This window comes from Schistocerca nitens, chromosome 6, assembly GCF_023898315.1.
Source record: "Schistocerca nitens isolate TAMUIC-IGC-003100 chromosome 6, iqSchNite1.1, whole genome shotgun sequence".
Taxonomy (NCBI): Eukaryota; Metazoa; Arthropoda; class Insecta; order Orthoptera; family Acrididae; genus Schistocerca; species Schistocerca nitens.
The window spans coordinates 302,198,590-302,221,954 of NC_064619.1; the positions used below are offsets into that span (position 1 = coordinate 302,198,590).

Below are 23,365 nucleotides of genomic sequence, written 5' to 3' on the forward strand. Positions count from 1 at the left end.
TCCACTCATGGGTGGTAGGGACTAGGTTGACCACCACTGCTTTACAGCTTAAAAATTGGAAAGGGCTGTTTAACAGTCTGGTTGTGTAGTGTAATGCTTAAGATAAAGGCCTCCCCATGCTGAAGGATGTGGATTTGAATCTTGTTAGGTACTTCAAAAGTTTTTATTTTTAAATCCTTATTGAAATGACTTGGTAGTTAGTTTTACTTAATTAATTGGGTTAAGTGTAATTTTTTATTTCTGTTATTATGTTACATTGTAGATTAGAACTGAAGAAACTGCAAAAAGGTGGGAATTTAAGGAGATGGGACCTGGATAAACCGACTAAACCAGAGGTTGTACAGAGTTTCAGGGAGAGCATAAGGGAACAATTGACAGGAATGGGGGAAAGAAATACAGTAGAAGAAGAATGGGTAGCTTTGAGGGATGAAGTAGTGAAGGCAGCAGAGGATCAAGTAAGTAAAAAGACGAGGGCTAGTAGAAATCCTTGGGTGACAGAAGAAATATTGAACTTAATTGACAAAAAGAGAAAATATAAAAATGCAGTAAATGAAGCAGGCAAGAAGGAATACAAACGTCTCAAAAATGAGATCGACAGGAAGTGCAAAATGGCTAAGCAGGCATGGCTAGAGGACAATTCTAAGGATGTAGAGGCGTATATCACTAGGGGTAAGATAGATACTGCCTACAGGAAAATTAAAGAGACCTTTGGAGAGAAGAGAACCACTTGTATAAATATCTAGAGCTCAGATGGAAACCCAGTTCTAAGCAAAGAAGGGAAAGCAGAGAGGTGGAAGGAATATATAGAGGGTCTATACAAGGGAGATGTACTTGAGCGCAATGTTATAGAAATGGAAGAGGATGTAGATGAAGATGAAATGGGAGATATGATACTGCGTGAAGAGTTTGATAGAGCACTGAAAGACCTAATTCGAAACAAGGCCCCGGGAGTAGACAACATTCCATTAGAACTACTGACAGCCTTCGGAGAGCCAGCCCTGACAAAACTCTACCATCTGGTGAGCAAAATGTATGAGACAGGCGAAATACCCTCAGACTTCAAGAAGAATATAATAATTCCAATCTCAAAGAAAGCAGGCGTTGACAGATGTGAAAATTACCGAACTATCAGTTTAATAAGTCACGGCTGCAAAATACTAACGCGAATTCTTTACAGAAGAATGGAAAAACTGGTAGAAGCTGACCTCGGGGAAGATCAGTTTGGATTCCGTAGAAATGTTGGAACACGTGAGGCAATACTGACCCTATGACTCATCCTAGAAGCTAGATTAAGAAAAGGCAAACCTACGTTTCTAGCATTTGTAGACTTAGAGAAAGCTTTTGGCAATGTTGACTGGAATACTCTCTTTCAAATTCTGAAGGCGGCAGGGGTAAAATACAGGCAGCGAAAGGCTATTTACAATTAGTACAGAAACCAGATTGCAGTTATAAGAATCGAGAGGCATGAAAGGGAAGCAGTGGTTAGGAAGGGAGTGAGACAGGGTTGTAGCCTCTCCCCGATGTTGTTCAATCTGTATATTGAGCAAGCAGTAAAGGAAACAAAAGCAAAATTCGGAGTAGGGGTTAAAATCCATGGAGAAGAAATAAAAACTTTGAGGTTCGCCGATCACATTGTAATTCTGTCAGAGACAGCAACGGACTTGGAAGAGCAGTTGAACGGAATGGACAGTGTCTTGAAAGGAGGATATAAGATGAACATCAACACAAAAGGAAAACGAGGATAATGGAATGTAGTCAAATTTAATCGTGTGATGCTGAGGGGATTAGATTAGGAAATGAGACACTTAAAGTAGTAAAGGAGTTTTGCTATTTAGGGAGTAAAATAACTGATGATGGTCGAAGTAGAGAGGATATAAAATGTAGACTGGCAATGGCAAGGAAATGGTTTCTGAAGAAGAGAAATTTGTTGACATCGAGTATAGATTTAAGTGTCAGGAAGTCGTTTCTGAAAGTATTTGTATGGAGTGTAGCCATGTATGGTAGTGAAACATGGACGATAACCAGTTTGGACAAGAAGAGAATAGAAGCTTTCGAAATGTGGTGCTACAGTAGAATGCTGAAGATAAGGTGGGTAGATCACGTAACTAATGAGGAGGTATTGAATAGGATTGGGGAGAAGAGAAGTTTGTGGCACAACTTGACTAGAAGAAGGGATCGGTTGGTAGGACATGTTTTGAGGCATCAAGGGATCACAAAGTTAGCATTGGAGGGCAGCGTGGAGGGTAAAAATCGTAGAGGGAGACCAAGAGATCAATACACTAAGCAGATTCAGAAGGATGTAGGTTGCAGTAGGTACTGGGAGATGAAGAAGCTTGCACAGGATAGAGTAGCATGGAGAGCTGCATCAAACCAGTCTCAGGACTGAAGACCACAACAACAACAACAACAAAGTAGTAAAGGAATTATGCTATTTGGGGAGCAAAATAACTGATTATGTTCGAAGTAGAGAGGATATAAAATGTAGACTGGCAATGGCAAGGAAAGCGTTTCTGAAGAAGAGAAATTTGTTAACATCGAGTATAGATTTAAGTTTCAGGAAGCTGTTTCTGAAAGTATTTGTATGGAGTGTAGCCATGTATGGAAGTGAAACATGGACGATAACTAGTTTGGACAAGAAGAAAATAGAAGCTTTCGAAATGTGGTGCTACAGAAGAATGCTGAAGATTAGATGGGTAGATGACATAACTAATGAGGAGGTACTGAATAGGATTGGGGAGAAGAGGAGTTTGTGACACAACTTGACTAGAAGAAGGGATCGGTTGGTAGGACATGTTCTGAGGCATCAAGGGATCACAAATTTAGTATTGGAGGCAGCGTGGAGGGTAAAAATTGTAGAGGGAGACCAAGAGATGAATACACTAAGCAGATTCAGAGGGATGTAGGCTGCAGTAGGTACTGGGAGATGAAGAAGCTTGCACAGGATAGAGTAGCATGGAGAGCTGCATCAAACCAGTCTCAGGACTGAAGACCACAACAACAACAACAACAACAACATGTTACACCGAGCGAGGTGGCGCAGTGATTAGCACATTGGACTCGCATTCGGGAGGATGACGGTTCAATCCCGTCTCCGGCCATCCTGATTTAGGTTTTCCATGATTTCCCTAAATCGCTTCAGGCAAATGCCAGGATGGTTCCTTTGAAAGGGCACGGCCGATTTCCTTCCCTATCCTTCCCTCACCCGAGCTTGCGCTCTGTCTCTAATGACCTCGTTGTCGACGGGACGTTAAACACAAATTACTCCTCCTCCTCCTCCTCTAACAACATGTTACATTATTTTAATCATTTTAATACTTTTTTCATTTGCTCTCGTTTTTCTTCCTATCATTCCTTTTCCACTTGGAATGTTTGTTCATGTTATTTTACAATTTTTTTTGTAGCAATTTTGCTTTAAATTTCTTCCATTTAATCAGCCCATATTTTTATCCATGTTATTATCTTCGTTACCTCTGTTCCTAATTTTCCTTGAATTTTGTTTTATTTATAACCATTCTTTCATGAAAATCCTTCTTGTCCATAGTTCAATAACAATATTTGTTTTAAATGTTTGTATGACAATTAGTGTCCAGAAAAATGTGCATCTTGTAAAAAAAATACATTTTTAGCACCATTGCACATAAATGTAAACAGATTATTTCTTTTTTTTGTGTTGTTTTTTAACTGATAAATCGGCAGTCACAAATGTTTTTATGACATATAAATAAAAACAATTAAATTCACATGCACAGAGATTCCAGGTGGAAAAAGTGTGACAGGAACAAAAAATGAGAACTGTCGAAAAAGTTAATATGCTGATTAAAATGATGTGGCAATGGAACAAAAATAAAAAGATTACGTTTAACCCAATTAAATTAATAAGCATCACATGAAATTCCTCTTTTCTCCCCTCCCAGTTACGGGCTAACTAGGGGCTGCCATCCACAGAAGATGCTTACTTTGGTCATTACATAAAACAAATAGCAGGTCAAAAATTTGTTTTTAACGCTCATATTTTGTTCTTCTTTTGTGTAAGTGTGGCAACCAAAATACAACTTTCAGATATGTGTATTATGCTGTAACCTCGCTTATAAAACACATGCAAATTATATTTATGATGTATTTTGCTTAGAGACACACTTATGAAAAGGAAGAAGAAAAAGCAATCGATAACAACAGATTTTAGGCATAATATTCCAGTGGGATCCATAATATCAGGAACATCCACAAAGATTTCATCAACCACATAGAAAACACAATCTTTGATAGAGTCATCATAAAGAAAGGATACAAAATTGTTTACTGGTACAGGTATGTGGATGACATAATATGTATGGTAGATGAAGAAACAGAAAAATGCATAAACTTCATACAGACATCAACAGTATACATATAAATATTCAATTCACAATGGAAAAAGAAATGTGAAAGCAAGTAAATTTCTTGGATATAACAATGAGCACACATTTGACGTCTTCAGAAATTCAGCAGCCAAAGAGACAGTTATACTTGCCGCATCTGACCACCCACAAAATCAAAAACTGGTGACCCTGCAACATATTTTACACAGACTAAATAATACACTACTCAGCAAATAATATTATGAAAAGGAATTACAAACAAAAGAACCCATAGCCACAAACAATGTTTATAATACCCATGTAGTACAAAGACTCAACCACAAAGTCAAACCACAACCAAAGAAAAATGAAAACAAGCAGAGAACACAAACACCACAGAACTTCACAAAAAATACAGACACAACAGCACACACAGAAACACAAAACATTGACATCCATGAAATGACTAACAGGGAGAAATGGCACTCTTTAACATACGGACACAAATTAACACACATAATAGCAAACATATTAAATAAACTAGGATTACATCTTGCTTACAGAACGAGAAACATACTCCATTAACATTTACAAACAACAATAGAGAAACCAGGTAAATACCAAGGAGCAGGCATATACCAGGTAGAATGTCAAGAATGTGAATCAGTATATCTGGCGATGACAGGCAGGATTTCAAAACTAGATATAAAAGCAATATGAAAATAGCTGTTCTACCTTTGCTGAAAATCTGATAAAACATGGACATGAACCAGCCAACAAGGAACATGATGTGAAAATTGTTAGAGTGAATAATTACAACAAAAAATATCTAACATTACTGGACAACTTTCATGTACAAAGTGCCCTTTCGATGAAAAGTAAAGTACGCTACTGGCCATTAAAATTGCCACACCACGAAGATGACGTGCTACAGATGCGAAATTTAATCCACAGGAAGAAGATGCTGTGATATGCAAATGATTAGCTTTTCAGAGCATTCACACCTACAACATGCTGACATGAGGAAAGTTTCCAACCGATTTGTCATACACAAACAGCAGGTGACTGGCATTGCCTGGTGAAACGTTGTGATGCCTCGTGTAAGGAGGTTTCCGACTTTGGTAAAGGTCAGATTGTAGCCTATCGTGATTGTGGTTTATCATATCGCGACATTGATGCTCGTGTTGGTCGAGATCCAGTGACTGTTAGCAGAATATGGAATCGGTGGGTTCAGGAGGGTAATACGGAACACCGTGCTGGATCCCAACGGCCTCGTATCACTAGCAGTTGAGATGACAGGAATCTTATCCGCATGGCTGTAATGGATCTTGCAGCCATGTCTCGATCCCTGAGTCAACAGACGGGGACGTTTGCAAGACGACAACCATCTTCACGAACAGTTCGACGACGTTTGCAGCAGCATGGACTATCAGCTCGGAGACCATGGCTGCTGTTACCCTTGACACTGCATCACAGACAGGAGCGCGTGCGATGGTGTACTCAACGATGAACCTGGGTGCACGAATGACAAAACGTCATTTTTTCCGATGAATGCAGGTTCTGTTTACAGCATCATGATGGTCGCATCTGTGTTTGGTGATATCGTGGTGAACGCACATTGGAAGTGTGTGTTCGTCATCGCCATACTGGTGTATCACCCAGCGTGATGGTATGGGGTGCCATTGGTTACACGTCTCGGTCACCTCTTGTTCGCATTGTTGGCACTTTGAACAGTGGACGTTACATTTCAGATATGTTACGACCTGTGGCTGTACCCTTCATTTGATCCCTGCGAAACCCTACATTTCAGCAGGATAATGCACGACCGCATGTTGCAGGTCCTGTACGGGCCTTTCTGGATACAGAAAATGTTTGACTGCTGCCATGGCCAGCACATTCTCCAGATCTCTCACCAATTGAAAATGTCTGGTCAACGGTGGCTGAGCAACTGGCTTGTCACAATACGCCAGTCACTACTCTTGATGAACTGTGGTATCGTGTTGAAGCTGCATGGACAGCTGTACCTGTACACGCCATCCAAGCTCTGTTTGACTCAATGCCCTGGTGTATGAAGGCCGTTATTACGGCCAGAGGTGGTTGTTCTGGGTACTGATTGCTCAAGATCTATGCACCCATGCTGCGTAAAAATGTAATCACATGTCAGTTCTAGTATAATATATTTGTCTAATGAATACCCGATTATCATCTGGATTTCTTCTTGGTGGAGCAATTTCAATGGCCAGTAGTGTAATTAGTGAGCAAATCAACACAGGCAATAACTCACAGATCATGTTAGCCACTAAAACAATAACAAGCAAAAATGGAAACATAATTGGAATAAATAAGTAAAGAAGTAATGAACGCCTCCCCCCTCTTTTTTTCGAGAATTTTGTCAAAAGGTGTTCTGTAGCATGCAAATTCTGTTCCTTCACTAGAACTCTAGAATTAGAAATATGAATAAGTAATGTGTCAACCAAGTACACACACACACACACACACACACACACACACACACACAGGGTGATTCAAAAAATTGTGCACGACTTGAATTAGCTGGTAGAAGAGTTGAAATATATAGCACAATTAGACAGAGCGCGTGCACACTTTTCTATGCTAGTTCGTGATGTACTCAGTGCCACATACCACAGGCACCGGCTTGGAAGGGGTGGTGCAATTGAATGGCCCACTCACTCCCCTGATCTGGCACCTCTTTATTGATTAGTTTATTGATTTTATTTTTATTTTTGGTATGTTCAAGTTGAAAGCTTCATGCATTTGGCACCAGTTCCCAGTGAAGGAATATTTCTTATCAGCATACTTGCAGCATCTGATAAGGTTCACATGATGCCTGATGTACTTTGTAGTGTGTACCAGAATTTTCTCTGAAAATTATTTGCCTATATTGAATGTGTTGATAGCCATTTTGAACACCTTCTGTAATGTACAACATCGTTCAGTAAACATTATACTCTCTTTGCCAAACTTAAGGCACCTGTTCATTGATTGTCCTTGTGGTTCCTGACAGTCCGAAGCTTTTACTGGTGTAGGACTAGTGCCAAGCCTGTAAGTCCCTATTCCCAAGTTGTTTCATTTTGACTCTTTATCAGCTTCTTCAGTTTGTGATAAAAAACCGCAAGCAAACAGTACTCTTTTCAGTGCAGAAAATTACTACACATAGTCAAAGTGTGCGATGGAGGCAAAAGTATACATGCATTCTCGGTGCAGCTCAGTAGAGTGTACTGTGTCTCCAGTTGTGTATGGCACTGGCAACACAGCTTGCCTGTACTGCTCAGTCTGCCAACATGTCTCAAAGTTATATCTCAGGCTTAGACTCTAGATGCATCATCACTTTATGACTAGGTGGGTTGTGAGCTCAGGAAGCTGTAGTCTCTCTAGCAGCACGTGTACCCGCTGGTGAGCCGGCCTAAGTGGGTTGCATCAACATCCTCGCAGGCGTTCAGCGGCCAACGCGGAACTATGTTTTAGATTTTTTTCAAATTGTTGCATCGTTGAGCCCCCGTTCACCAGATGTTCGTCTAACGATTGGCGGCTGACGCTACAGATCAGACTTTATTAATAATTATAGTACAGGGTTGCATCACCAGTTACAGTTACATTCTCAGCAAGTACACCAAGTCCTTTCATCCATACATGTATTTTTTCATCATTACTAACTTTACGACAAGAGCGGGTATACAGTGTAAAAGCCATATCACTATACAGGGTGTTACAAAGAGGTACGGCCAAACTTTCAGGAAACATTCCTCACACACAAATAAAGAAAAGATGTTATGTGGACATGTGTCCGGAAACGCTTAGTTTCCATGTTAGAGCTCATTTGAGTTTCATCAGTATGTACTGTACTTCCTCGATTCACCGCCAGTTGGCCCAATTGAAGGAAGGTAATGTTGACTTCGGTGCTTGTGTTGACATGCGACTCATTGCTCTACAGTACTAGCATCAAGCACATCAGTACATAGCATTAACAGGTTAGTGCTCATCACGAACGTGGTTTTGCAGTCAGTGCAATGTTTATAAATGCGGAGTTGGCAGATTTCCATTTGATGTATGGATTAACACGGGGCAATAGCCGTGGCGTGATACGTTTGTATCGAGACAGATTTCCAGAACGAAGGTGTCCCGACAGGAAGACGTTCGAAGCAATTGATGGGCGTCTTAGGGAGCACGGAACATTCCAGCCTATGACTCGCGACTGGGGAAGACCTAGAACGACGAGGACACCTGCAATGGATGAGGCAATTCTTCGTGAAGTTGACGATAACCCTAATGTCAGCGTCAGAGAAGTTGCTGCTGTACAAGGTAATGTTGACCACGTCACTGTATGAAGATTGCTACGGGAGAACCAGTTGTTTCCGTACCGTGTACAGCGTGTGCAGACACTATCAGCAGCTCATTGGCCTCCACGGGTACACTTCTGCGAATGTTTCATCCAACAATGTGTCAATCCTCATTTCAGTGCAAATTTTCTCTTTACGGATGAGGCTTCATTCCAACATGATCAAATTGTAAATTTTCACAATCAACATGTGTGGGCTGACGAGAATCCGCACGCAATTGTGCCATCACGTCATCAACACAGATTTTCTGTGAACGTTTGGGCAGGCATTGTTGGTGATGCCTTGATTGGGCCCCATGTTCTTCCACCTACGCTCAATGGAGCACGTTATCATGATTTCATACGGGATACTCTACCTGTGCTGCTAGAACATGTGCCTTTACAAGTACGACACAACATGTGGTTCATGCACGATGGAGCTCCTGCACATTTCAGTCGAAGTCTTCGTACGCTTCTCAACAACAGATTCGGTGACCGATGGATTGGTAGAGGCAGACCAATTCCATGGCCTCCACGCTCTCCTGACCTCAACCCTCTTGACTTTCATTTATGGGGGCATTTGGAAGCTCTTGTCTACGCAACCCCCGTACCAAATGTAGAGACTCTTCATGCTCGTATTGTGGACGGCTGTGATACAATACGCCATTCTCCAGGGCTGCATCAGCGCATCAGGGATTCCATGCGACGGAGGGTGGATGCATGTATCCTCGCTAACGGAGGACATTTTGAACATTTCCCTCTAACAAAGTTTTTGAAGTCACTCTGGTACGTTCTGTTGATGTGTGTTTCCATTCCATGATTAATGTGATTTGAAGATAAGTAATAAAATGAGCTCTAATATGGAAAGTAAGCGTTTACTGACACATGTCCACACAACATATTTTCTTTCTTTGTGTGTGAGGAATGTTTCCTGAAAGTTTGGCCGTACCTTTTTGTAACACCCTGTATAGATAACTAGGTCTAGATTGCGTCTTAGCATCTATTCCACAATGCCAGGTCTTGTAAGCGATGACATCTCGGTCGGCGAAAGATTCCAATCCAGGTAGAGAGGCATTCTCACATTGGATGATAGCGAGAGTAAACCATCCACTTCCAGTACTCCCTGTGGCAACATCAAGACCGAAATTAACTTGACACCCACGGACAAAAATCGGTCCATTCAATATGACACTTTGTGCAGTTCCATTTGTGCCAAGTTTATTCTCCAGGCTTATTATGTGTTTGTAGACTGGCATGCGATGGCGACGTTGACGATACACAGGTCGACGAGGCATAGTGCTTCAATGCTGTTGCAGATATAGCTCACAGTGGAATGATTCCGCTGGTCTGCGTTGGCTGCTTTTATACTGAGCGCATGACCTTCATTACATAAGAGCGCTGGTAACAGGCTTAGACGCTGCGAGGGCTGGCGCGGGAGCGTTATCCCGTACGTGTGCTGTAGTCTCTCTAGCAGCACGCGTACCCGCTGGCGAGCCGGCCCAAGTGGGTTGCATCATGCAGCCTCGCAGGCGCTCAGCGGCCAATGCGGCACTATGTTTTAGATTTTTTTCAAATTGTTGCTTCCTGCCAAATTAACAACATTTTTCAAGCAGTCAGCTGCTATTTTGAGACACAAAACACTGAATATTTGCCTCTTATGGTCACCCACAGTTGACAACACCAGTTGGTGACCATTACAGTGCATGACAGGTAGGAAGGAGGTCAAGTTTCAGCCATTCTGTGCATCCTCCTCCATTAACTGCCACCAGCCAATAAGATTCATTCTCTCTCTGAGCAGCTAGCCTTGAGGTACAACTGGACTGTGAGAGTCTCTCTCCTTCATGCTGCACTGTTGCTGTAATTCGCGACAATGTTGTTTCAGTCACACAGCGACTGAATTATTCATTCAGATGTTGTTTTGTGAATGTGTATCTGAAATGTTTTAGTATGACTTTCAGATGAATATGTTAGGTGATGACAGTAAACATGATGTGCTTTACAAGCAAGCAAGGTGGTTTATTTACTGCAGTTATAATTCTTTCAAATGGGAATCTGAAAGTGGGACTTCCGTTTTTGACATTTTGAAGACACAAGAATGAACTGTAGAAGGATGTGTTGGCAAGAGAACTCTGCAGAGAATAGTAAACAAAAGTGTCAGAACTGTAGAAATCTCAGCAAAATTTGGTTTTGTGTCACCTGGGAAGCATCAAAATCATAAGAAACCTGTAACAAAAAATATTTTAAAATGTTTAAAATTTAGATAAGTAGTGAATACTCTACATCAAAAATACATGTTACAATTATGCAAGAGAAAATTGGCTTCAACGGTAGTGCTTTGTCAATGCAAGTATGCTGAGAATTGAAAGAAGTGATGTATATGCAGCATGAACCACACCCCTTATAAAGGAGTATGATACAAGAAAAGGAGGCAATTCAGTAGTATATTACGTTGATGAAACTGGGGTGAACCAAAATCATTCCATGAATATGTGATGGAAAATGAGTGATGGTTTTAAAGTTCCTATAGGAAGAGGTTCTCGGATGATTTTGTGCATGATGACTCTTCATCTGGTTTTGTTTCTGAGAATAAACTTGTATTTAGGTAAAAGGGGGGGGGGGGCAGTTACTACCATACAGAAATGAATGCTGTCAGTTTGAAGACGTGGTTCACTGAACAATTCTTGCCTTATCTTGCTTTGAAGTCAGTCATTGTGATTACCATTACAGAGCAAACACCAAGTACAAACAGCAAGAAAGTGGATATTGTACTCTGGCTTAAAAATGAAAAAAATTCCACATAGTATAAACCAGGCTTGTGCCAAACTCCTGCAGCTCATTAATTTATACAGGTCTTATGACAGAACGTACATGTTTTACTTTCTTGCACGTGAATGTGGTCTCTCAGTTATGCGTTTACCCACATATAATGTCAGTATAATCAGATTGAACTAATGTGGGCACAGAGAACTAGTGTCGGCCCCCTTTAGCCTCGGCACACTGTGTGCAGCACATTGAGAAAGTTCAAAAAGAAGACTTTGATAGAGAGGCGAAGATGAATATAAGCCTTGAACCTATCATCCCAAATTTATAATCAGATGGTTCGGACATGGACTCAGATAGCAGTGGTGACAGTGTTATGTTCTTGATTTTAAAGACTCATGGTTTAAAAAATGTTTATGTCAACTGCATACATGGTTGGTTGGTGTGGTCTTCAGTCCTGAGACTGGTTTGATGCAGCTCTCCATGCTACTCTATCCTGTGCAAGCTTCTTCATCTCCCAGTACCTACTGCAACCTACATCCTTCTGAATCTGCTTAGTGCATTCATCTCTTGGTCTCCCTCTACGATTTTTACCCTCCACGGGGCCCTCCAATGCTAAATTTGTGATCCCTTGATTCCTCAAAACATGTCCTACCAACCGATCCCTTCTTCTAGTCAAGTTGTGCCACAAACTTCTCTTCTCCCCAATCCTATTCAATACCTCCTCATTAGTTACGTGATCTACCCACCTTATCTTCAGCATTCTTCTGTAGCACCACATTTCGAAAGCTTCTATTCTCTTCTTGTCCAAACTAGTTATCGTCCATGTTTCACTTCCATACATGGCTACACTCCATACAAATACTTTCAGAAACGACTTCCTGACACTTAAATCTATACTCGATGTCAACAAATTTCTCTTCCTCAGAAACGATTTCCTTGCCATTGCCAGTCTACATTTTATATCCTCTCTACTTCGACCATCATCGGTTATTTTACTCCCTAAATAGCAAAACTCCTTTACTACTTTAAGTGTCTAATTTCCTAATCTAATTCCCTCAGCATCACCCGACTTAATTTGACTACATTCCATTATCCTCGTTTTGCTTTTGTTGATGTTCATCTTATACCCTTCTTTCAAGACACTGTCCATTCCGTTCAACTGCTCTTCCAAGTCCTTTGCTGTCTCTGACAGAATTACAATGTCATCGGTGAACCTCAAAGTTTTTACTTCTTCTCCATGAATTTTAATACCTACTCCAAATTTTTCTTTTGTTTCCTTTACTGCTTGCTCAATATACAGATTGAATAACATCGGGGAGAGGCTACAACCCTGTCTCACTCCTTTCCCAACCACTGCTTCCCTTTCATGCCCCTTGACTCTTATAACTGCCACCTGGTTTCTGTACAAATTGTAAATAGCCTTTCGCTCCCTGTATTTTACCCCTGCCACCTTCAGAATTTGAAAGAGAGTATTCCAGTTAACATTGTCAAAAGCTATCTCTAAGTCTACAAATGCTAGAAATGTAGGTTTGCCTTTTCTTAATCTTTCTTCTAAGATAAGTCGTAAGGTCAGTATTGCCTCACGTGTTCCAACATTTCTACGGAATCCAAACTGATCTTCCCCGAGGTCGGCTTCTACCAGTTTTTCCATTCGTCTGTAAAGAATTCGCGTTAGTATTTTGCAGCTGTGACTTATTAAACTGATAGTTCGGTAATTTTCACATCTGTCAACACCTGCTTTCTTTGGGATTGGAATTATTATATTCTTCTTGAAGTCTGAGGGTATTTCGCCTGTCTCATACATCGTGCTCACCAGATGGTAGAGTTTTGTCAGGACTGGCTCTCTCGAGGCCATCAGTAGTTCTAATGGAATGTTGTCTACTCCCAGGGCCTTGTTTCGACTCAGGTCTTTCAGTGCTCTGTCAAACTCTTCACGCAGTATCTTATCTCCCATTTCGTCTTCGTCTACATCCTCTTCCATTTCCATAATATTGTCCTCAAGTACATCGCCCTTGTATAAACCGTCTATATACTCCTTCCACCTTTCTGCCTTCCCTTCTTTGCTTAGAACTGGGTTGCCATCTGAGCTCTTGATATTCATACAAGTGGTTCTCTTCTCTCCAAAGGTCTCTTTAATTTTCCTGTAGGCAGTATCTATCTTACCCCTAGTGATATACGCCTCTACATCCTTAGAATTGTCCTGTAGCCATGCCTGCTTAGCCATTTTGCACTTCCTGTCGATCTCATTTTTGAGACGTTTGTATTCCTTCTTTCCTGCTTCATTTACTGCATTTTTATATTTTCTCCTTTTGTCAATTAAGTTCAATATTTCTTCTGTCACCCAAGGATTTCTATTAGCCCTCGTCTTTTTACCTACTTGATTGTCTGCTGCCTTCACTACTTCATCCCTCAGAGCTACCCATTCCTCTTCTACTGTATTTCTTTCCCCCATTCCTGTCAATTGTTCCCTTATGCTCTCCCTGAAACTGTCTACAACCTCTGGTTCTTTCAGTTTATCCAGGTCCCATCTCCTTAAATTCCCACCTTTTTGCAGTTTCTTCAGTTTCAATCTGCGGTTCATAACAAATAGACTGTGGTCAGAATCCACATCTGCCCCAGGAAATGTCTTACAGTTTAAAACCTGGTTCCTAAATCTCTGTCTTACCGTTATATAATCTATCTGATACCTTTTAGTATCTCCAGGATTCTTCCAGGTATACAACCTTCTTTTATAATTCTTGAACCAAGTGTTAGCTATGATTAAGTTATGCTCTGTGCAAAATTCTGCCAGGCGGCTTCCTCTTCCATTCCTTCCCCCCAATCCATATTCACCTACTATGTTTCCTTCTATCCCTTTCCCTACTGACAAATTCCAGTCACCCATGACTATTAAATTTTCGTCTCCCTTCACTACCTGAATAATTTCTTTTATCTCGTCATACATTTCATCTTTCTTCATCATCTGCAGAGCTAGTTGGCATATAAACTTGTACTACTGTAGTAGGCATGGGCTTTGTGTCTATCTTGGCCACAATAATGCGTTCACTATGCTGTTTGTAGTAGCTAACCCGCACTCCTGCATACATAGTATACGGGAACTTCCTTATCTTTTCTGAATAGGAATTTGTATCCTGTTAAGTATGCAAACTATAATGTTCAAAACATTGCCCAAGGAGATGTTAAGGTTTCCAAGTGTGTTGTATGATCTTAATTACTCGTGAGAATGTGGTCAGATAAATTCATCAAAAACTCTGATATTTGGCAAGTCCCTTGCCATTTTCAAGGCACAAATTGGAAAATGCCTTGAAATGACAGGGAGTGTTACCTGTAGAGATATTGGTGGTTTTTAATGTTATCGGTAAGCATTCTCTCGTTCTTCACAGAAGATGGTTAATTCTTTGCTTGCTCAACGGAGAATAAATGCAGTCTCTTAAGGTAATGCCAAATGAGGTAGTTTACACTTATAATGTCCCTAGACAGAGAAAAAAGTGGTGACATACTGACAATTTTTGTGACAGTCTTTTGCATTAGTCTTTGCTGCCAGTAATTCTTTATTACACACAGTGATTTACATTTAACAACAGTAAAACACACCCAGAAACTTGCATTATACGCATTAAAAAAAGAAAAAGTGGAGTAGAAATAGTCAACAAGCAAAAATAATAATTTTGGTCTGAAGTTAATTTTGTTGTGTATTACATTTTTACTTGTAATAAACTTCAAATTAAGTAAATGATGATTATTCCAATCAGTTTTGATGATCTTGTCATTAGACAATCATCCATTTTTAGATCAGTTGTGTGTCTTCACAAAACTGTGTCATCTGTTTTCACCTTCTGAAGTTACATAGACTATTGCTGTAGAGCATTGGATGCAAAGCAAGGCATAAAGTAAGATTTCTCTCATATAACCAATTGATTAAAATCACATTTAAGATGTGTTATTCTTCTCATAGATCTGAAGATATAATACATTGTACCGTTGACAAATGAACCTTACTGCTGTCTGCAGCAACACAGTTCGGCGATGCTGACTTTTGAGTGCATGCTCTCTACTGCCATGCATTTCGCAGACCTCATCCCCTCCATGCTTCCCTATCACTCCACCTCTGTGTCCAGAAATGCTTCTTCTGTGACGCAGGTTTTACCTACAAATTATGGCTTCTGTGTATTCCAAGGAGAATGCTGCGTAGCTTTACATTGCCTTTTTGGTAGCAAATGGAAAGTCTGGTTCAACCTCGACAGCACACAACCATCTCCACACAATCAATTAGGCCTTCAAGTGTCCATTATGAATAACATTACAAAATGCCCAGTGCTGTGGTCCACAATGACAGTGGACAACGGAACACCTGGAATAGAAATGTAAATGCCAGCAGATTTTGTTCACTGAACAGTTGAAGATTTGTCAGACATTCGATATTTTTCACTGAAGAGTTTGGAGACAAGCAGGCACACATGTCTCAGGCAAGCAATCCTAAATGTGCGACAGGGAGGTGAGTCCTCAGTCACTATTATGTATGGATATGTTACACATCTTGTTTGTGTGTAAGGCTATGTGGGAGCTGTATAGCATCAGGACCAGATCCTCCACTGTATTGTCTAGCCACACAGTCTACATTTCTGTGATGGGTTTGTCTTCGAAGACAATAATACTCCATCACATTGCACGTAGCTCTTGAACATCTTTCTTCCAGGAAGAAGGAATCAACCCAATGGAATACCCTGCGGTGTCCACTGACATTAATCTGATTAAGTGTGCTTGCAACCCATTTAAATTTGCAGTTCATTGCCTCAGAAACCCCTGCACACACTGGATGACCTCGGAAGGGTTGAGCAGCAGTGTCGCACTGTACCTGTAGAATTGTGGATAGAATACAAAGTAGTGTCCATATGTGTTTCAGTGTATGGGAAGGAGCAGCTTGGTGTTTAATTTTACTGAGCAGCAGATCTCAGTTTCACAGATGAGCACCTTCAAAATGACTTCCTTTATTTTGATTATTGTTTCGTTTTTGTATATACAAGAAAACATTAATTTTTTATAATGCTTAATCTTTCTTTGCTTTTTTTGGGTAAGCTACTGTGCTTTTCTCATAGAAAGAGATGCTCTGTCTTTCTTCCCTTTTCTGGATTCCGTCATGAAATCACTATGTAATCAATTAACATTGATACCATGAAGCTACTTTGGAGATTAGAACAGTTTATTGTAACAAAAGTTATTGTCTTGTGTGGCTCTAGCTCCTAGTTTAATTTTGACCAGCTACAGTCTTTTAAAAATTCTTATCAACTGTATACTCAGACATGTTGATGTCTCACTGACCAATTGTAGGTAACTCATTACCAATCACAGGTAGACAGTCCAATATGAAACTGCCCCCTCACATAGAGGAATCCAGTAACTATTCCCGTAAAGCAAACTATTAAACTGATATGGAAAATTAACTTAGTACCCGGGGGGGGGGGGGGGGGTGTAGTTACTTTATAAGATCAGATTATCAAGTGAAGCAAACCAAAGGAATTCTTTGCATAAAAGTACAGTTGAAATATACCTACAAGATTTCACATGAACGGGTCCTAGGACAGTGCTGCTACCCTGACTAGCTTGTGAACACAGGGTTTACATGTAACAAAGAGGAAGCAATGGAGCGTATGAAGGGGAGTGAGAGACAGATAGAATATTAGTCCAGAAGAGAAATAAGAAAGGGAAAGGAAGCTCAGGAATCTTGAAACTGAAAAAAGAAATGAGGCAGCCTGATAGGCAAGTACCCATCCTACCATCAATCCTAGAATCCCTTCTGTGGAAGGGCAAATCCCCATATCCGTAGAGGGTAGTGATATTTTTCACTCTTGCAAAATGAAAACCATGGACCCTCTGCTCCATGGTATTGAAAGTTGATTGCAACTCACTGCTATGATAAAACCCTATATTGAGTTCAGCCTTGACTGTGTTATTTCCCGTGTCCTCTCACTCTTAATACTGGGTTTAATGACTAAAAACAATGTGACATAGCCTGAGAGCTTGACTTACTTGACTTATTTCCTGTTGCTCTTATGTAGAGCATGGGGCTTCAAAGGAGCTCTGCCAGCATACTCAATTTCGGGTGAGGATCTTCAGATGTTTTCCACTCCTTGTTGGCTTCAAGTTGCACTGTCCTCATCCATGTTGTCTTTGGTCTTCCTCATTTCCTTTTACCCTGTGGGTTCCAACAGAGGGATTGTCTCTCTACAGCATCATGGCTTTATCGGAGGGTGTGTTTGACCCAGCTCCATTTCCTCCGCCTGACTTGGATGGCGATAGGTTCATCTACAATTCTGTCCCAAAGGTCTTTGTTGGATATCACATTTTGCCTTCAAGAATTTCATAAGGCATCTAATGAGTAAGACTTGCACATTCTTGATGATTGCAGAAGTAACCTTCCAAGTTTTACATCCATATTGCAGCACTGCTTTCATGTTTGTTCAGCCAGAGAGCTTAAACAGCAACAGTGACCATTAGTCAGGCCAGTTAGCTAACACACTCTTAAGGCTGATGTATCTTCTCACAAAGGCTATCTTTTAAATCATCAAATCGTGCAGGCATCTATTCAAGCAGATGGGAATGTTAACAATAACTGCACAACAGATTTGTTCACTGAAGAAAGTTTTTGTCACCCTTACATTTTAGTTTTTGGAGTAACAGAGGTATTCACAAATGCAGTGCTAGAAGGCAAAAATGATATGCCCTACCTAACATTGGCACAGAAAGGAGTGAAGTACACAACCATACGATCCCTGACAATCTAACTGAGCGAGTAAAACGTCTGATTGACAGTAGAATTATTTTCTGGGTACAAATTGAAATTATTTCTATTGCAATTATTTCTTTTAATCAACTCCTTCTTTGTTGCAGAGAAATTATTAATAATCAGTTAACTGATCATCATCAGCCATTTAAGAGCCATTGTTGCATAGAGCTGCCCTTTAGTCTTTTACAGGTGTTATAGTTTTTGGTTATACATACCCATCTCACTCCTGTATGTTTTGTATTGTCTTCTACCCAGCTCCATTAAGTTGTCGTCTTGATCCTTTCCTGTCTCTCAGAATCCAGCAAAGAACTCCATTGATCCATTTACAATTCATTTCCATGGTTGTGTATCGCACGGACCTCTGTTTCATTTTGATTATGTGTCCTGTTCCACTGTGGCATGCATCTCTTCGCTGCTTTTAAGGCAATCACATATTTTGATGGTTTTCACATGCAAAGTCTTTGTTTCATTGCCATAAGCTGTAACTGCTAATTTCTTCTTCCTTTTTTACACACACACACATAAGATATTTTGTTTAGAAAACCTTATATAATTTACCAACAGCACTCAAGGCCATAGACAAAGTGGGCTGTTGTGTAACAAAGATACTTACTCAAACAGAGAAATATATTACAGGCACGAAGAAAGTAAAACAAAAGAAAATTTCTGTTTGAACAAGACATCTGTTATTGAAAAGACAAGAGTTTCAACCAAACAATTGAAGGTATATGGTAAAAGATGTTGAATCAAATAAATGTTTTTGTTAATGTGTTCTAGAAGATGTGAGAAGATACAGTGAAATTTTGATGAGAGATACATATGAAATAGCACGGTAGCTAACAACAGTGAGTTCCATGGGTTGCAAAACTTCTTTAAAGTTTTGTATAGTTCAAGGGATCAAGCATTGCAAAACTTCTTTAAATGTTTGTATAGTTCAAGGAATCAAGCAGGAAAAGAGATAGCTGAGAATCAAAATGGTGACGTTCCAGAAATAATTCCAGGTGAAGTGTACAAATCCGTTCAAGGCAAGAAGGAAGGAAAGGCACCTGCAGAAAATGGTGATTCACTAGAAATGACGAAAGCTGGAGAAATCGTTTAAATAGTGTTTTTTAAAAAACACAATATCCCAAACTAGAAACAATGCTGTAGTTATGCTGCTTCACAAGGGAGCTGACAGACAAAGCCCTAAAAACTATGAATCCATCATCAGTCTCCTTTTTCTATGTAAAAGATATTCACAAAAATGGTCACTAACCAAACAGATATGGCAAGATTTTACTTATGCAAAGAAATAAGTGTCTTGTTGAGTGGGTGTGGCAAAATGGGTCACTTGCAAGCTCAGAATAAAATTATAAGATGGACTAGTGAATAAGAATTAGAACTTAGGGTTTCATCACTTTTGAAAAGGAGCTTTGGTATAGTTTGGGTGAGACCTGTACTAACAGCCCTTTAGAAAAAGTGCATTAAGTATACTGAAGAATATTACACATAAATACAATACTGAGACTTCCATACAGTTTCATTAGGATTATTCCCCCAAATCGAAAGAAAAGTTACTCAAGGAAATTCCATATTGTCAGAATTATTCATTCTTCAGGACAGTCATTATAACTTCATTTTACAAACAACTTGTATTTCATGTTTTTAAAATATGGAAACAAAAGTCAATGGAACATATTTGAGCCACATTTTTTGTTTATGACATTGTACTCTTAGTTTCTAACATTATATGCAATGAATAAAGTGAAAAGAAAATTGCACAAGTTAACATTGAAGGCATAAAAATCATTCATGAGTTTTCCTTTTAAGAGAATTTGAATATGATGACTAGATGGACAACAAATGAAATAAACAGAAGAGTATATTTAAATCAGCATCTTCTATCATTCTTATTCAATAACACCTATCATAGCAAGAGCTGGTACTGCCTGCAGGGAGACTGTTAAACCTATGTTTTTGAAAACTTTCATAAGTCACACTTAGTATTTTTTATTTACCAGTTTCACTCTCCAAATTCACAAGAGTATCATCAGAAGATACAGTTTAAAGCTGGCTGAAAGCACTACAGATTGCATTTAAAGTTAGCTGACAGCATAAAAGATTAAACTGGCTGTACTATGGCACTTAAACTTGCATTTAAATTACATTTAAAGTACTTTAAATGTAATTTTAAGTGCTGTAGTACACAGAGTTTAATCTTTTTAAATGTTTTTGGAAGGTGACTATTAACAGCCATCAAGTGCTGTATAAAATGCATGTTTGACCATCAGCTAATTTTATTTTAAACCCAAATATTGACCGGTTTCAGCCATGGACCATCTTCATGGATAAGGGAGAAAATGGTTTAAGCCACAACATTACATTTCTCATTACTTAAATAATGTGTGGAGTGTATCATGAGTATCAATATACAACACAGGACTTTTAGAAGCAAACATACTAATACCAAGTGTACATAGAGCAGTACTGAAGAGAAGATCAGGACTCTAAGTATTACAATTAAAGTGACTGAAACCGATCGATATTTGGGTTTAAAATAAAAGCAGCTGATGGTAAAACATGCATTTTATACAGTTTAATCTTTAGTGCTGTCAGCCAACTTTAAACTGTATTATAATGATGCACTTGTTCATTTGAAGAGCGAAACCCATAAATAAAAAATATATGAAGTGCAACTTCTGGCTGTTTTCAAGAACTTATCTTTCATCATTCTTGTTTAATTCAGCATGTTCTATCATGTTCCTATAATTGTTTGCTAGTATTTCTTGCCTTCTCTGTATCAATTGTCTTGTTCCATTAGAAATTTTCATTTGTTTTACTTTCTACATGCCTGTAATACCTTTTGCTGTTTGACTAAGTATCTTTGTTAAACAACGGATCATTTAATCTAGGTCTGTATAACCTTCATTTTACAAACAACTTGTTGCTTAATTTCATTTGTACATCTAATGATTCTTGGATAAATGCTCATAATTTACATTTTAACTTGTTGTCTGATGAGTGAGTTTATTTGAAGCTACGTACCTACTTTTACTCTTCGTCTTATGAGTTTATTGTGACTTAGGATTGGAACATGGTGTAGAATTAGTTTGTGCTGTAGATTTTTTTTTTTTTTGATAAAAATAGTCTGTTTAATTTTTATAAAAATAATGGAAATTCCTGGATGGAACAGTATGTAAAATGAAGGAAAGGCAACCAGTCACCATTAGCAGACTGGTGCATGGCTTACAGACACATGTAGCAGAACACCCTATTAACTGGAGTTTGAGTCATGACTTTTCTTCTGGTAGAAAATACATGCGCACAACCACAGAGACACTCAAATGTACATTTCTATGGCAGCAACAACACTGATTATTAGATTGCAGTTGGCTGGACAGATGGTTGTAGAAAGTGCTTAGGGAAGGATGTAAGAACCAAGGAAGGTTTAATGGGATAATGTGGGGTAAGAGAGAGAAAGACAAATAACTCAGTGGCTGCACAACAAAATGAAAGGTGTTCTATCTAATAATCAGTGTTTCCATGGCCACTGTAGTATACATTTGGGTGTTACGCGGTTGTCTCTGAGAATGTGTGTTCTTTCTGCCAGAAGAAGAGGCAGGTCTTGAAAGCTAGTTGATACTGTGCCCTGTTATATGTATCTATGCACCACACTTCAGTGTGCTACAGGTGAGTGGTTGCCTTCCTTTATTTTACAATTTAATTTTTAGTTCCATTTAGTTCTTGCCAAGTCCATTTTATAATTGTTTTCATTTGCAAAATATATGTTCAGGACAAACATACTTTTGTCTGTGGCTAATTCTGCTAACATATGACTTCTGTCATTTACATGGGGAGGACAAAAATATGGAAACGCCACAAACATAACACATTACCATGCCTAATATGGTATAGGAAAACCGTTGGCATTCAAAACAGCTATCTGTTGTCTCAGAATAGACAAATACAGGTCCTGTATGGTTTTCACTGGACTTTTAGAGCATTCTTCGTATGAAATCATGGCATGTTCAACTGATAATGATAGAGGTGGAGAGGATCACTCTCCCTTCTTTCCAAAGTCAACCACAAAGGCTCAATAACATCGAGATCTAGTGACTATGATACTGGGGAAGATCTGACACTTCATCCTCATGTTCACAAAATCAGTCCTGGACAATGCAAGCTGTGTGAACAGGGCTCCTGTCATCTTGGAGCACATCATCATCATTGGGGAACAAACATTCCACCACGGAGTGGACCTGCTCAGTGAAAATGGTCACATTATCCTTGGCAGTAATGCAACCTTGCACATTAAACTTGGGCTCATGGAAATCCATGATATGACAGCCCCAATCATCACCGAAGCCCCTCCATGTTTCATTCTTGGGACACAAATGAGTCCAGAAGTTGGAAACAGTGTGAAACAAGACTCACCTGACCAAATGATATTTTTCCATTGCTCTAAAGTCCAAGGTTTATGGCTTTGGCACCATGTTTTCCTGTTGCGAACATTTGCTCCACCGATGAGTGTTCTGGGGTTCCAGCTCTTCCAGCAATTCCCTGCTTCTGGAGCTCCCTTTTGAATTGTTTACGTGCTGAAAGGGTTTTCGAGTATTACAGTCAGTTCTACTGTGACTTTTGTGGTTGTTGTGTTTTTATTTTTTAACACAATCTTCTTCTCTGATCACCTATCACAGTCACTCAACACACATTTTTGCTCAGTTTTGCTTTTACGGAGGATGTTTTTCTGCTTTCTGTGTATGCAGTATAAATATTTAGACAACAAACATTTTGGCTACCTTGGTTACAGAAGCACCTACCTATGAACACCAACAATTTGCCCACGTTCACTTACTCCAACATAATGCACTCACAACTACACAGAACACTGTTCTGATCATGACTGACACTTGTAACATGTTGAGGACATTGCAGAGGTGTAGCTTGCAGTCAAATACAAGAGCATAACCTGCAATCCTGGCTGGGATCTCCAGTTCATGCATGCATCTCTTGCAATGTTTCAATATTTTTATCCAACATCTGAAATTTCCCCATCAAAGAATCATTCTTTACTTTTTGTCCGATTTTATCATTAAAATTTGCGTTTATGATGCTGTAGTGGGATTTGCTTTCATATATCAGTTTCAGTAACTCTTCTACCTTGCT

At 39.5% G+C, this 23,365-nt stretch overlaps 1 protein-coding gene across 1 annotated transcript in view; it reads left to right on the plus strand.

The window, feature by feature from the left end:
• LOC126262497 (nuclear pore membrane glycoprotein 210) overlaps positions 1–23,365 on the plus strand; it is a 272,203-nt gene that overhangs the window by 118,587 nt on the left and 130,251 nt on the right. The gene's annotated exons all lie outside the window — the stretch shown is intronic.